The following is a 14,985-nucleotide window of genomic DNA, read 5'->3' on the forward strand; positions in this document are numbered from 1 at the left end:
TTTAGATGGATTCTCTTCCACTGTAGCTTTCAGCTCATCATTATCCACCTTGGTCTCAGGTTGCCCACATGGCTCATTTTCAAGACTAAAATCACCAGAACAGAACTTCTCAAACCATCAATGTGCTGTGTGTTCATTAGCCACATATTTCCCAAACACTTTGTTGATATTTCAAGCTGTCTGTGCAGCACTGGTTCCACTATGGAACTCATACTCGAAAATAACACCAATTTTTGATTTATCCATGGTTTCACAAAATTTAAAAAAAAAATTTTTGGAAGATAATCACAAGCCAAACCATGCGTTTGGAAAAATGAGGATGTTCCTGCACAATGAAAATGAAACAAGAAATGTCAAAGTGAAATGTCAGAGATATCAACTGTCAAACTTAGCACTTAAGGAAATTGGACATTTCATACTTAATAGACTAATATTAAAATCCACAGCTATTTGAAAGGAAGTTACATTAATACATTTGGGACTGAAATTTCTCATAGAATCCAGAAGTTACATTTGATGATTCACTCAGTTCCAGTCATTTGTCTGCAGCTCCATTGACTGATGCAGGCACTTTACACATTACGCATCACCATCCTCAATCAAAGCCATTGGGTGATGCAACATGTATAAAGGACTCTCTCTCAATTATGAGTCATGTGTCTAAGTGTGCTTGAGGAGACAATAAATAATGAAAACATTTATATTAGGAGAGAGATTTGTTCTTTACAAAAATAGATGAATGAATTTCTATTTCTTATTGCTAGTCTGTTAATTGCTTTGAAACATATTGTGCCCTAGTATTAGTAAATTGATTAAAAATCTTTGGGAAATTACAGTGTGTGAAATCCATAAAGAACAGATAATCCTTTCTTAGGGGTTTTATCTTCAAAGAGTTCCAAACATTTTTCAGTAGATTTTAAATGTCACATTTGATTCATTCTCTTCTTTTCACTCTCATGTTAGTTTTGCTACCAGAGTGCCTGTGTCAAGTTAGAGAAGAGTCCAACAGCAGACAAACATAGCACATGGTTTCAAGAAGATCAAAGGATTAAAAAAAATAGATACAGCTGTAATATAAACCTAATTTATTCAGTTTATCAGGTTTTTGCGTTATAGCCTCCAGTAAGTTATCAATTCCTTCAACCTCTGTGGGACTCATTTTCTAGAGGTGACTCATTTTCTAGGAGTAAATAGATAAGCAATAAAAGGGAAAATTTAAACTACTCTTCATGCTGGGCCTTAATATTCTCATCTATAAAATGAAATTATTAATATTTTCATGCAAATATTAAATATGAAGAGTAAGGCTTGCCAACTAATAGAATTTTATAAATTTCATGTTGTAACTCATTTTTAACATTACATTTTATCTCTTTCTGCTCCATTTAAAGATAAAATGAGCCTTATGTCCACTGTGCGCAAACTCATGGACTCTTCAAACTCTTCTTACCATCTAGTTGTAATGACAATGCTTGGGTTTGTGTTTTGGAAACTTTTGCTAATGTACATGAAATGATAGTGTCAGTTTAGGTTGAAGTAATCAGGGCAAAGCCAGTGTAAGATTTTTAATACATTGTTTATTTATTTATTTATTTATTTATTTTTGAGACAGGGTGTCACTCTGTTGCCCAGGCTAGAGTGCCGTGGTGTCAGCCTAGCTCACAGCAACCTCAAACTCCTGGGCTCAAGCAATCCTTCTGCCTCAGCCTCCCGAGTAGCTGGGACTACAGGCATGCGCCACCATGCCAGGCTAATTTTTTTTACATATATATATTTTTAGCTGTCCATATAATTTCTTTCTATTTCTAGTAGAGATGGGGTCTCGCTCTTGTTCAGGCTGGTCTCGAACTCCTGAGCTCAAACGATCTGCACGCCTCGGCCTCCCAGAGTGCTAGGATTACAGGCGTGAGCCACCGCGCCTGGCCAGATTTTTAACACATTGTTTGTAAAATAAAAAATAAATAACAGGAGTAAGTGAGAGGCACAATAGGTTCTACACACACAGAAGAGGTCAAGGATGGAATGCAAGTTCTATCCATGCCACTTTTCATGATGTGGAAAAATAAGCAGAGCATATTTAGAGCAGAGAACATATTTTTATTTTTCTAACACTTTACTTCAGAGTGAAATTCCAATGAACACTGATGAAAAGTAAATGAAAGCAAACATCACAATATCACAAGGGGCCATAAAAATGATGCAAGGATTGGAGCTAAATCTACAGAGAGCTGAGAAGAGAAAATGCATGCACATTCATGGTACTGCACAGATACAAACAAAGAGCCATGTTACACATGGAAGCTGTTGCCCAGGCTGGCCAGTAAACATTATGCACAAGCACACAAAGGCCATTTGAAATTTAGAAATAGCCAAAATGCAAGACTGCACAGAGAAAGCATGCTGTAATACAGATACACATGTGCAGATGTGCTTTGGAAAGAGAGGATTCTCATCAACAGCCTTTCCCAGTTCAGAATGCATTTTTGAGTGGATGAGAATGTTATTAGTTTTTGATTTTCCATGTAAGGACACTCTTATCTGTATGGGGAATTAGTGCCGAGTGTGATGGATAAGTAGCCTGTGACAAGGGAACACTTTGGATATTGATCCTGAAACATGCCCAGGAAATGTCACGAGGAAATGTTTGGTTCAAAGGATCTGGGCATTACCTCCCTGCAATATGCCCTGTAATCATTTAATAATCCAGTTCTGAGGGAGCTCAACAAGTCAGCATCCCTGTAGTAAAGGGAGTCACTTCAACAGGTACTTCATTTATTGTACGTCATGCTTCAAAGCTGGTGACATTTACTTAGTCAGGCCCATGTACTTACTATTGCATATAGAAAATTACAGAACCCTATTGCAAATTTCAAGCAGCATACATGATTTTAAACATCCAGTTGACAAAAGTGAATGGGAAGCCAAGTTTGGGGTGTGGGTAAATTCCTTACTCCATGTGGGGCACTGTTAGGTAAATTCTGGGAGTCCTGAATGCCGGAAGGATGAGGAACAATAAAAAAGAAGAAATGTAGAAAATGAATAGACAAATACTAAAGACAAATTTTTCTTTCTTCATTTCTGTACCAAGGAGCACCGTTGACTGATGCTCTTACCTTGGCCATCAGGCATGGTATGTCACTGCAAAAACAGGGAACAGAGCTTGAATATGCCTTTCACATCCTCTGTCACTTGTAACTCTCTGTCATTCATTTTGGAAGATTTCAGTAAAAGGTACACTTTTTAAGAAAGAGTTTGAAAGAAAATGATAGAAAGTTTTAAAAGATAGAAATACAAAACAAGGAGGAGAAACTTACAGAATTGGGTCCTCTAGTCATGTTGATTTTAATTCCATAGGCAAGAGAAGAAAGGAGTCTAACAAAGATTAACAATTGTAGAAATGATCTTGGGTTCTAGATACAAATGGAATATAAAGTTTGATGATTACCAGACTCAAACTAGAGATAGTCCCAAGTGATATTAGGTTATTAAGTATGAAATGTCCGATTTCATACTTTTGACAGTTGTATTGTTTGTACTGTTTGACAGTTGCTATCTCTGACATTTCACTTTGACATTCTTGTTTTATTTTCATTGTGAAGGTATATCCTAAGTTTTTCAAATGCACATTGTGGCTTGTGATCATCTTTCAGAATTTCTTTTAGAGCAATTTTTTGTGAAACCATGGATAAGCCAAAAATTTGTGTTAATTTCAAATACGACTTCTGTCATGGAACCAGTGTAGTGCAGACAGCTTGAAGTATCAATGAAGTGTTTGGGAAGGATGTGTCTAATGAACGAACAGTATTTTGATGGTTTGAGAAGTTCTGTTCTGGTGATTTTAATCTTGAAAATGAGCCACGTGGGCGACCTGAGACCAACGTGGATAATGATGAACTGAAAGCTGTAGTGGAAGAGAATCCATCTCAACCTAAGTGTAAATTAGCAGCAAGGTTTGATGTTGCTATTCCAACAATATTGGACCATTTGAAACAAATTGGCAAGGTAAAAAACTTGATAGATGGGTACTGCATGAATTAAAGGAGCATCAGAAGAGAAATCATCTTGAAGTTTGCCTTTCTTTGCTGTCATGACATAACGATGAACCATTTCTACACCATATTGTTACACATTGAAAATGGATTCTTTTGACAACTGCAAGTGTTTGGCACAATGGTTGGATAAAGATGAAGTGATTAACAAAGTCCAAAAACAAATATTCATCAAAATTAGCTAATGGTGTCTGTTTGGTGGTCTAGTGCTGGTATTATCCACTATAGCTTCATGAAACCTGGTCAACTGATTACAGCGGATATCTTCTGCAACCATTTGGGTGAAAGGATGAGGATACGTGTGATTATGCAGCCAAGATTGGTCAATAGAGACAGGCCAATCTTCTTGCAAGACAATGGTTAACCACATGTTGCACAAACAATGCTGCTCAAACTACAGAAGCTTCACTGGGAAACTCTGTGTCATCCACCATATTCACCAGATCTTGCACCAACAGACTACCACTTCTTCCAGACTTTAGATCACTTCTTGCAAAAAAAAAAAAAAAATATTCAATTCTCAACAAGGTGTGGGAAACACCTTTCATGATTTCATTGCCACTTGCCCCACCAAGCCTCTTTGCTAGTGGCATAAACAGCTACCGTTAAGATGTCAAAATTGAGTCAATAGTTTAGGTGCATACTTTGATTAATTGTACTGCTTCTTGTTTGATATATTAATATAATAAACTACACTTTTGATTTGAAATCAGACATTTCATATTTAATGACCTAATAATAACGTGAAGACTAGTTGTTATATTTAATAATTTCTGAGCAAATTAGACATGATACATGAATGATTGAATTTGGAAGGATATTGGGAATAAAATGAAATAAAATTCATTTACTCTTACAAAGGGGTTTGAATAATTTAAAAGTGCTTTAAATATGTCACTTTTTACCCCTTCAAAGCACAAAATGCTTTCAAATCAAATCATCAATAGATTAGGATGGGTAAATGCGCATGTCCATTTATAGCATTTACCTCATATTATTGTGATTTTTTGTTGTTTATAGGCTTATTTTTCTCTTTGAATGTAAACTCAGATATTTTAATGCATTCTTTTTTTATAATTTTAGAATACTATGGGGGTACAAACATTTTGGTTACATATATTGCGTTTGCACTACCCAAGCCAGAGCTACAAGCGTGCCCATCCCCCAGATAGTGTACTCCACACCCATTAGTTGTGAATTTACTCATCCTCTCCACCCCTTCCACCTGCCCGGCACCTGATGAATATTATTGCCATGTGTGCACCTAAGTGTTCATCAGTTAGTACCAATTTGATGCTGAGTACATGTGTTGCTTGTTTTTCCATTCTTGTGATATGATGCCAAGTCATTTGCATCCTTTGCTTGATCCTGGGTTAATCAGACTATTAATGACACTTTACTTTTGGGACGAATATTCTAAAATAGGCTTTTGTCCTACCTTACTATAAGAGGATTAAAAGCCAGTGCCTGACATTGATGTATGTACCTACTCTGAAAAAAATTTTAATAAACTTTCTATTCTGGAATAATTTTGGATTTATATATATATATGTTACAAAGACATTACAGATGACACTTTTAATGTAGAAAATCCCAAGGAATAATAAAAATAAACCATGCATAACTTAAAATTGAAATTAGTAAGATCATAAGACACAAGGTCAATATAGAAAACTCAATTGTGTGTTTCCACATACAAACAATGAACATTTGGAAACCAAAATTTAATAACATGATATAATTTACAATAGTACCAAAAATGAAATACGTAGGCATTGATCTAACAAAATATATACAGGTTCTGTAACCTGAATACTACAAAATATGAATAGAAAAGAAAAGAAGACTTAAATAAATGGAAAGACTCACCAAGTTCATAGTTTGGGAGACTCAACATAGTAACAATGTCAGTTCTTGTCAAAGTGATCTATGAATTTAATACAATACCAATTCAAATCCCAGCTGGAGTTTTGTAGATGCAGACAAGTTGATTCTAAAATTTACATGGAAGGCCAAAGGAACTAGAACGGCTAAACCGATTTGGAAGAACAATGTTTGAAGAATCACCCTACAGGGATTTAAAACTTAATATAAAGCTACGGTAATAAAGACAGTGTGGTATTGGCAAGGGATGCAAACATAGTGTAATAGAACATAGTAGAGGATCCATTCAAATGTGATCATTTAATCTTGAAAAAGGTGTAAAGGAAATTTGAAAGAGAAAGGAAATTCCTTTCAGTAAATGGTATTCGAACAACTGCTAATCTATATGTAAACAAAAGTCAGCCTTCACCTGAACCTCAGACCTTATTCCAAAATTAATTCCAGATGGATTATAGATCTAAATGTAAATGCAAGTAAATATACATTTTGAAAGAAAGTTTTCCTGACTGAGTTTAGGCTAATAGTTCTTAGAAATGATACCAACAGAGCAATCCATAAAAAAATGATTAATTACACTTTTGACAATGCAAAGGCAAACTATGGATTGGTTGAAAATATCTGTAAATCACATCCAACACAGGATATCTATATATTTATATATCTGTGTTACACCACAATATATAAAGAAATTTCAAAACTCAGCAATAATAAAATGAGCAATGCAACTTAAAAAAGTATGTATATTTAAGAGTACATGAACAGACACTTAGCTAAAGAGAATATATGAATGGTATGTATGCATATGAAAAGATGTTCAATATCATTAGCCATTAAGAAATTGCAAATTTAAACCACAGTGAGATATCACTACAAAACTTGTATACCTAGTAGAAATACTAAAATAAAAAATGCTGATAATACCAACTGTTGATGAGGATGTAGAACAAATGAAATGCCAGTGCTTTATTGACAAGAGTGCAAAATTGTACACTTTGGAAAATGGTTTTGCAATTTTGTATCAAATGAAACATAAACTTACCACAAGGCCCATCAATCCCAGTCCTGTGTATTTACTTTAGAAAAATAAAATTTATATTTACACAGAATCCTGGATATGACTGTTTGTCACAGTGTTCTACATAATAAATAAAAACTGGAAGCAACCCAAATGTCCTTTATTGGGTAAAGGATAAACAAACTGTGGTTGATTTATATAATATACTACTACTTAGCAATAAAAAGGATCAAATTTTTAGTACATGTTAACAACTGGAATGATTCTCAAAATATGATATGCTGAGTGAAAGAAGGCCATAATAAAAGCATACGTACTGTAAGATTCCAATGATAGCAAACTTTCAAAAATCACAAAAATATAGGGATGGGGAACATATCAGTGGTTGCCAAGATTTATGCATGGGGGGAGTGTGTAATTCTTAAGGGCATAAAAGAGAAGTTTTTTCGGGTGATAGAATTTTATTCTGGGTATGGTAGTGATTACATGAATTTATGTATGTATTAAAATTCACAGAAGCATACACAAAGTCAATTTGCTTTATAATAATTTAAAATATTAAATCTATAAAGTGTCATAAAAATAAACTCCAGTATAAAAAAAGACAACAGACAAAGGAGGAGATGGAAAAAAAGGAGAATACTAACAACAGAAAGAATCAAAAGGAAGCACATTTCTGGGACTACTAACCAGACGTTTGGTGGTAAATTACTAAATTATATATATTTTCATTTTCTATTCAAAAGAGGCTTTTATTTTCTTCCTGCTCCTCCCTCTCTTTCTCCTCCTCTCTTTCCCTCTCTTCCTCTTTCCCCTCTTCCCTCTGTCCTTCCTTCCTTGCTTGCTTTCTCATTTATCTCTGTGCCTAACTTCTTTCTCTTCTATAACCTTGTTATCTTCTCTCTCATTTCCCCATTCCTTTACTATTTTCTCTGTGTTTTTTCTCTTTGTTCCTTGGCCCATGCTCTATCCTGGACATTGGCAACAATTTAGCCTTAGACGTTAAGGTGATAGTTCATAATTTTCTATGACTTCAGTAGCACTAATCAGCAATTTTGGGAGCTGTGGCTGCACACCAAATGGGCTAAATGTGGTTGAATGCCGGAGTTAATAAGCAGGTTACGCTTCAATTGAAAAGAAAAAAAAAAATTCCAGTAAAAGATGGAAGGGATCAGGAAAATGTACAAAACAGAAACATTAATTTCAGTAATTTCTAACTAATATTATTCACTGTCATCTAAAAATATAACATTTTAATAGTTGTGGTTTGACCCATTAAGCTATCGTTGAGTTGTTTTTATATATTTTTTTTTTTTGAGACACAGTCTCACTCTGTTGCCCGGGCTAGAGTGAGTGCCGTGGCGTCAGCCTAGCTCACAGCAACCTCAAACTCCTGGGCTCAAGCGATCCTCCTGCCTCAGCCTTCCGAGTAGCTGGAACTACGCCACCATGCCCGGCTAATTTTTTCTATGTATATTTTTAGTTGGTCAGATAATTTCTTTCTATTTTTAGTAGATACGGGGTCTCGCTCTTGCTCAGGCTGGTCTCGAACTCCTGACCTCAAGCGATCCACCCGCCTCGGCCTCCCAGAGTGCTAGGATTACAGGCATGAGCCACCGTGCCCAGCCTATCATTGAGTTTTTCTTTCTCCACATTATGGATATCTTCACAGGTATCAAATGATTTCCTAAGTTAAATATTTCAATTTCTTCTCTTTTTCTCTCCTTGCCCCTATCACATCAATACCTTTAAACCTTGATCTTAATTTCTCCAATATTATTTATGAGCGTGTGTCCTGCTTTCCAAAGACACATACTGTGGAAAGAGACAAAACAGCATAATCATTACATGATTTTACAGGCTCTGGTAGGAACACATATGATTTTCACTCCTTTCATAACTTCCTGGAGTATAACAGGGTATTTGATTGTATTCACAGATGACAATCTTTAAAATCTATATCTTCTCATGAGAAGTCGCAAAAGGATTTTATTTCACTGTGCACTAGGAGCGACTTTTATTAGTTTTCACCTGAGAGTAGGTATGGGTTTCTGAAGGGGAGAGAGAAAAAAGACAAGCAGATGAGAGTTACATTTATGAAGAAATGAGTGTTGTGAGGAAGCAAAAGCATAATTAATTTTGGGGGGGCATGTTCATTGCTACACACAGACTTTTAGCATTGAGTGGTACCTGATACAGAATGAGTTCCATGACGAGGAGATCAGAACTATTTTCTCGGGAGTAAAGAACAGTTTTACGGCATCTAATAATTGAAAGGAAGCTTAAAGGTCATGGAGTTCTAGAACTTCACATCCTTACTTTTCCAATCTGATGCTACATAGTGAATCCAGCTCCCTGAACTCTACCCCTGCTGCATTATATACTTCATCTAACTCCTAACATGCTGTGGAGCTCCTAGGATTGTCGGGAAAAATCAGGGCTTTTATATTTTTCATTTCATTTGATGATGTGGAGGCCATGGGGAAGAACATTTAGAAATGTATACTCACTTTATATAGAAGTTCAGGAAGTTCAAATTTCATCTACATTTTATTTGTATAATCTTTATGCAGAGTTTGTTCTTGCTCCTTTCCATCGTCATACTAATCATCAAAGTTTATAATACCTAAACCTTGGTAAAGAACTAGCTCAGAGCTAATGTTACTATAAATCCAAAGGGTAAGTACAAATCTTTGACTCGGACGACTTAAAGTGAGTAGATAGTTGAAAAGTTAAAAAGGTTGTTCAGAAAAATATTCAGGTTTTTGAAAAAAATATTCACAGGTTCATTATAAATCTATGCACAGTCCATCTCTAATTTCATTTATTTTTCTCCATTATGTACAATTGCCAGTCATATTCTCCTCCTTTACAGGCATCCACACTAATTTGTTTATACATGTCCTTGGAAGTACATTTATCCTTGTAAAATATGGAGCAATGTTAAGCATATACACACATTTTTGGTAGACTTTTTTGACATATAATATACATACAGAGGAGAACACAAATTGTTATATAACAGAACAACTCAGTGGATTAAAAACAAACAGAAAATCCTTCACAACTACTGCCCAGATCAAGATATAGAATATTAACACCCAGAAGCCTCTATGTGCTTCTTCCAAGTTACTGCCTCCCACAAATGTAATAACTGTATGACTTTTATCAGCATGGATTAGTTTTTCTTGTTTTTTGAAATTTAAGTAAGAATATATGGAGAATCTACTCTTTTCTGTCTTGTTTCTTTCAATTAACATTATATTTACTAAGTTCATTTTTGTTATATATGAAAGCATTTTGTTCTTTTTCATTTCTGTATAGTATTCTACTTTATACACTTATTTATACAACCTAATGTTGACAGGAAAGGTGACATTTTTTTCTAATTTTTGGCAACTGCAAATGATACTACTATGAACATTCCTGTACATGTATGTAGTCATTTCAATCTAGAATTAGCAATGTGTAGAATTGAAAGGCCATAATATGTGTCTATGTTCTGCTTAGCACATGCTGTCAAACATTTTTTCAAGATGTTTGTACCAATGTAAACAGCCAAAAGCCGTGAATAAGACCTCTTGTAGTTCCATACACTTATCAACACTTGGTATTGCCCTCCCAAAGCCTTTTAGTGGGTGTGTAGTATTATCCATTGAATGTAATTTTAGTTTGCATTTTTCAGATGCCTGCTGCTGCTAAGCTTTTTGTACTAATTTCTTGCTAAAAGCCTCCATGGTCAGAGTACAAACTAAATTATTTTAGTTCTTTGAGATATTTTGAAACTTGTTTTATAGCAACTGCATGATCAGTTTTGCTTAATGTGCTGGATTCACTTGTAAAGATTACTGGGTATGGTATTTGATAATTAGGACAAATTTATTAATTTTCTTAGCTATTCTGTACTGAGTTTTGCTTGCTTCTTGGATCAGTTATGAGAAAGTCTGGATAAGTTTCATTTATTATATAATATGAATTTGCCAATTTTACATATACCTTTACCAACTTTAGCTTTATTTATACTGAAACTATACTAATGGGTGCACATTAACACAAATTTAGAATCTTTATGTCTTCTTGATATAGTGACAAATTTATCATTATATTATATATGATTATAGTAAAATATCCCTTTTTTTTTTTTTTTTTTTTTTTGAGATAGCATCTCACTCTGTCACTCAGGCTGGTCTTGAAGTCTTTAGCTCAAGTGATCCTCCTGCCTCACCTGCCAAAGTGCAAGGATTATAGGCATGAGCCACTGAACCCAGCCCTGTTTTAACATTTCCAATGTCTTTATATATTCCATGTGACATTTTATATATTAATATATACACACACACACACATACACAGCTTTTGGTTGGTGTACAGGAAGTATGTTTTTCAATTTTTCATCTTTTTACTTTGATGTTTTCTGCTTTTTAAATTTTGTGTCTTGTAAACAATGTAGAATCACCAAGTTGTGTTTTTATATAAAAAATGTCTGACAATATTTTTTTTTCCCTTTTAGAGATGAGGTCTCACTCTGTCTTTACAAATGAGTCCCACTCTGTCTCCCAGGCTGGGTTGCAGTGGAATGATCATAGTTCACTGAAGCCTCGAACTCCTGGACTCAAGAGATCCTCCCTCCTTAGCCTCCCAAGTAGCTGGGACTATAGGCACATGCCACCATGCCCACATTATTTTTCCCTTTAGGAGGATTCCATTCAAAGTTAATGTAATTATGTAATACATGTTATTATGTAATATAATGATATTTTAGGTTAATGTTTTCCAAATTGTCATTTTATGTTCTATTTGGACAACTTTTTCTTTTCTATTTTTTTTTTTTTTTTTTTGCTTTTAGCTTTATTAGCATTCTGGCACTTACTTCTTAGGTATACATTTTTTTCCTGCTATTTTTTATTTTAGACTTATCTTGGAGATTACAAGTCGAGTGTAAGATACTACTTTTAACATTTGCCAGATTTTAAAACATTGAAACTCAGCTTACTCCCTCTTACCCTTAGAATCATTGTTAGCCATACATTTATGTTCTTTCTATATTTTAGAGACCACCCTACATTTTTGTTAATATCCATTTATACTTAGACACATATTTACTATTTTCCATGTTCTTTGTTTTGCTTTGCATTTCTGAGTTTTGTCTATGATAATTTTCCTTCTTTTCATTAACATTTGCTGGCAAGGAATTCTCTCAGTTTCTGCTTTTCTAGAAATTTCTTTCTTTCATGTTGATTTTTGCTGGCATAAAATTTTAGATTGGCAGTTATTCTCTTTTAACATTTTAAAGTTGTTCTATTGTTTCAGATGTCTGTCATCTCTGTTGAGATGTCAGGTGAGTCATATTACTGCTTTTTGAATGTAATATGCCTGATTTTCGGATAGTTTTTAATATTTGTTCCGTGTCTTTTGGTTTTAGTCATTTAATATGATGCTCTATGTGATTTTCTATTAATGCTGCTAGGAGTTCTTAGTGCTTTTTGAATATATGAGTTAATTTTTTTCATTGCGTTAGGAAATTTCATTGTCATTTTCTCTTTAAATATTGTATCTACCTCATTTTTTCCCCTCACTTTTGGGTTGCCAAGTTACCCTTATGTTATTACCTTTTAGCATGTCTCATATGTCTCTTAAGCTGTTTTCTGAATTTGTCATATCCTTAGTGCCCTGTGTTTTGGTCTGGATGTTATTTATTGACTTTTTCACTAATTGTGTCTACTACTTTATTTAGTCTTCTGTATAGTATGTGCATTTATTTCTTAATTTCAAAAAATACATATTTTCTAGGTCTAGAATGTTAGTGTGAGTCTTCTAAATTCTAGTTCTCTGGTAATTAACTCCACCTTATCTCTTTTATCAATATTAATGACAGTTATCTAGGTGATTAATCTATGGGCCTATTTTTTATTGTGTATTTTCTCCTTGATATTTTTGACTAAATGCTGGACACTGTGAATGCAAAATTGTAGCAGCTTTAGATGATATTATCTCTTTTAGATTGAGTTCAAGTATTTTCTGGTAGGCTGCCTTTGTGGGGAAATACATTACATTAATCCATTCAGGAAGTAAGCTAAATGGAACCTGGGTTATGTTTCTGTAAGGTTCATTCTACTTCTGATTTATCTTTTCTCTTTGATGTAGTTCTTCAGTAGGCCTAACTAGAGTTTGTGGTGATTACTAAGAATTCTTTTTAATGGTGGATGATAAGGCATACCTTTTGTCTGCTCAACCACATGAGTCAGCTGAAGCCATGATTGTGTTTTTGAGTGGCTTTCTGGTTAGTTTCCAAACATCTTGTCTGCAAAGTTGAAATACTGAGCAGGTGACTTGGGTGTAAAATCGCTCAGACCAGCGACCATTTCTTTTCACCTCCTTCCTTTCCAGGATCCTAGGCCCTACTCTCCTAGCTGCCCAGGCATTCCCTATCTCCAGGTATTACTTCTTTAGTCCTGTGAGATAGCTAAACAACCTACTCTCATTTCTGACTTTACCTTTGTTTCTTTAACTGATTTCTCTCTCTCTCTCTCTCTTTTATTTTTTTTTTTGTTTTGGTTTCATTTTTAAGAATCAGTCATTTTCCTGAGAGGAAAAGTGACTTGCAAAATTTCAGCTCACACCTCTGTTGTTTCTCTTGGATCTTGGCCCTTGAAGCTTTAGTTGCCACATCAATTCATAAATGCTGTATAACAAACTTTTCAAACAGATTTTATGTGGCTTTCTAATCTTGGCAGATCTGCCACAAATCAATCCAGTATAATCTGAAGAAAAGCCTGTGTATGATTTTCATTTTGGAAAAATATGTAGTGATATTTGTTTATACGAGTTTATTTTGCACAAATGATGTGTTCCTGTAACTCTAATTCTGCTTTTTCAACATAATATTTTATAAAATGTAGGTGATGTTGGAAAGCATTAGAATGTACACACACACACACAGACACATATATATAGCTTTTTGCTTTTAACTGAAGAATTCTAACACAATTTATTCATTCATATTGCAATGGACATTTATATGTTGCCATCAACTCCCTGCTACCACAAACAGTGCTGTTGTGTATGTCATGTATATAATCATACATGCAGCCTCCTGGCCCTGGGTAACAATTTCTCTGTGGTGAGCATGTACTAGTGAGGAGGTGAGGGGGTTGTTGGTTTGTGGGAGGTATATATACATTCTAACATAAAATAAACAGGCATAACAAAAAACAAGTATATATATATATATATATATATATACACACACACACACTTTTTTACCTTTTTCAACGGTGTTCTAATATATAATCTTTGAAAATTATGGTTTCTTGATGTTTAGATCCATAGATTTTAATAGAATAGTATATATTTTATATTTTCTCACATTTCTTAAGATATTTAGTAATCTTGCATTAAATATTTGAGGATATTTTCCTGCTTTCCAAGAGTTTGCATGCTTTAAAAATTATTTGCATTTGACAGCGTGAATTTAAAAAAAAAAAAACTGGCAGTAAAACTTTCTCACCCCAGATAAGTGGTCCAAACCTGTAATTAAAATGATCTGTAGGTGGCTGGAGGAAGTGACAATGTCTGTATTCAACAGTCATGTTTCTGTTTATTTCTCTTCAGTACTTATCACAGTTTTGCTTTCTGTATTTGATGGTAAGTTATTTGGTGCATAAGCTTTAAAAACTTAAAAACCTTTTTATTGTCAGTATATGCTTTCACAATATAAATATGAACATCTTTCTTTTGATGTTTTATTCTTGGCTTTCAAACTTACACTTAATGTTTTTATTTCTATATTTTTAATAAATCATTGCATATTGTTATTTAAGTATTTTTAGTCATTTTCATTTAAGTATTTTTACTGTGAACAGCATATGGTTAAACTTATTTTTTAACACAATATAAGACCTTGTACCTTGGAATTTATAAACATTTTATGATTTCTTAGATAGTTAAATTTTACTTGCTTTCTCCATTTGCTTTTTTGTATTATATTTATTGTCATTTTTAGCTTTATTCTTGCTTCTTGTTTTTTGTTATGCCTGTA

The sequence above is a fragment of the Eulemur rufifrons genome, chromosome 5 (assembly GCF_041146395.1).
Source record: "Eulemur rufifrons isolate Redbay chromosome 5, OSU_ERuf_1, whole genome shotgun sequence".
NCBI lineage: Eukaryota > Metazoa > Chordata > Mammalia > Primates > Lemuridae > Eulemur > Eulemur rufifrons.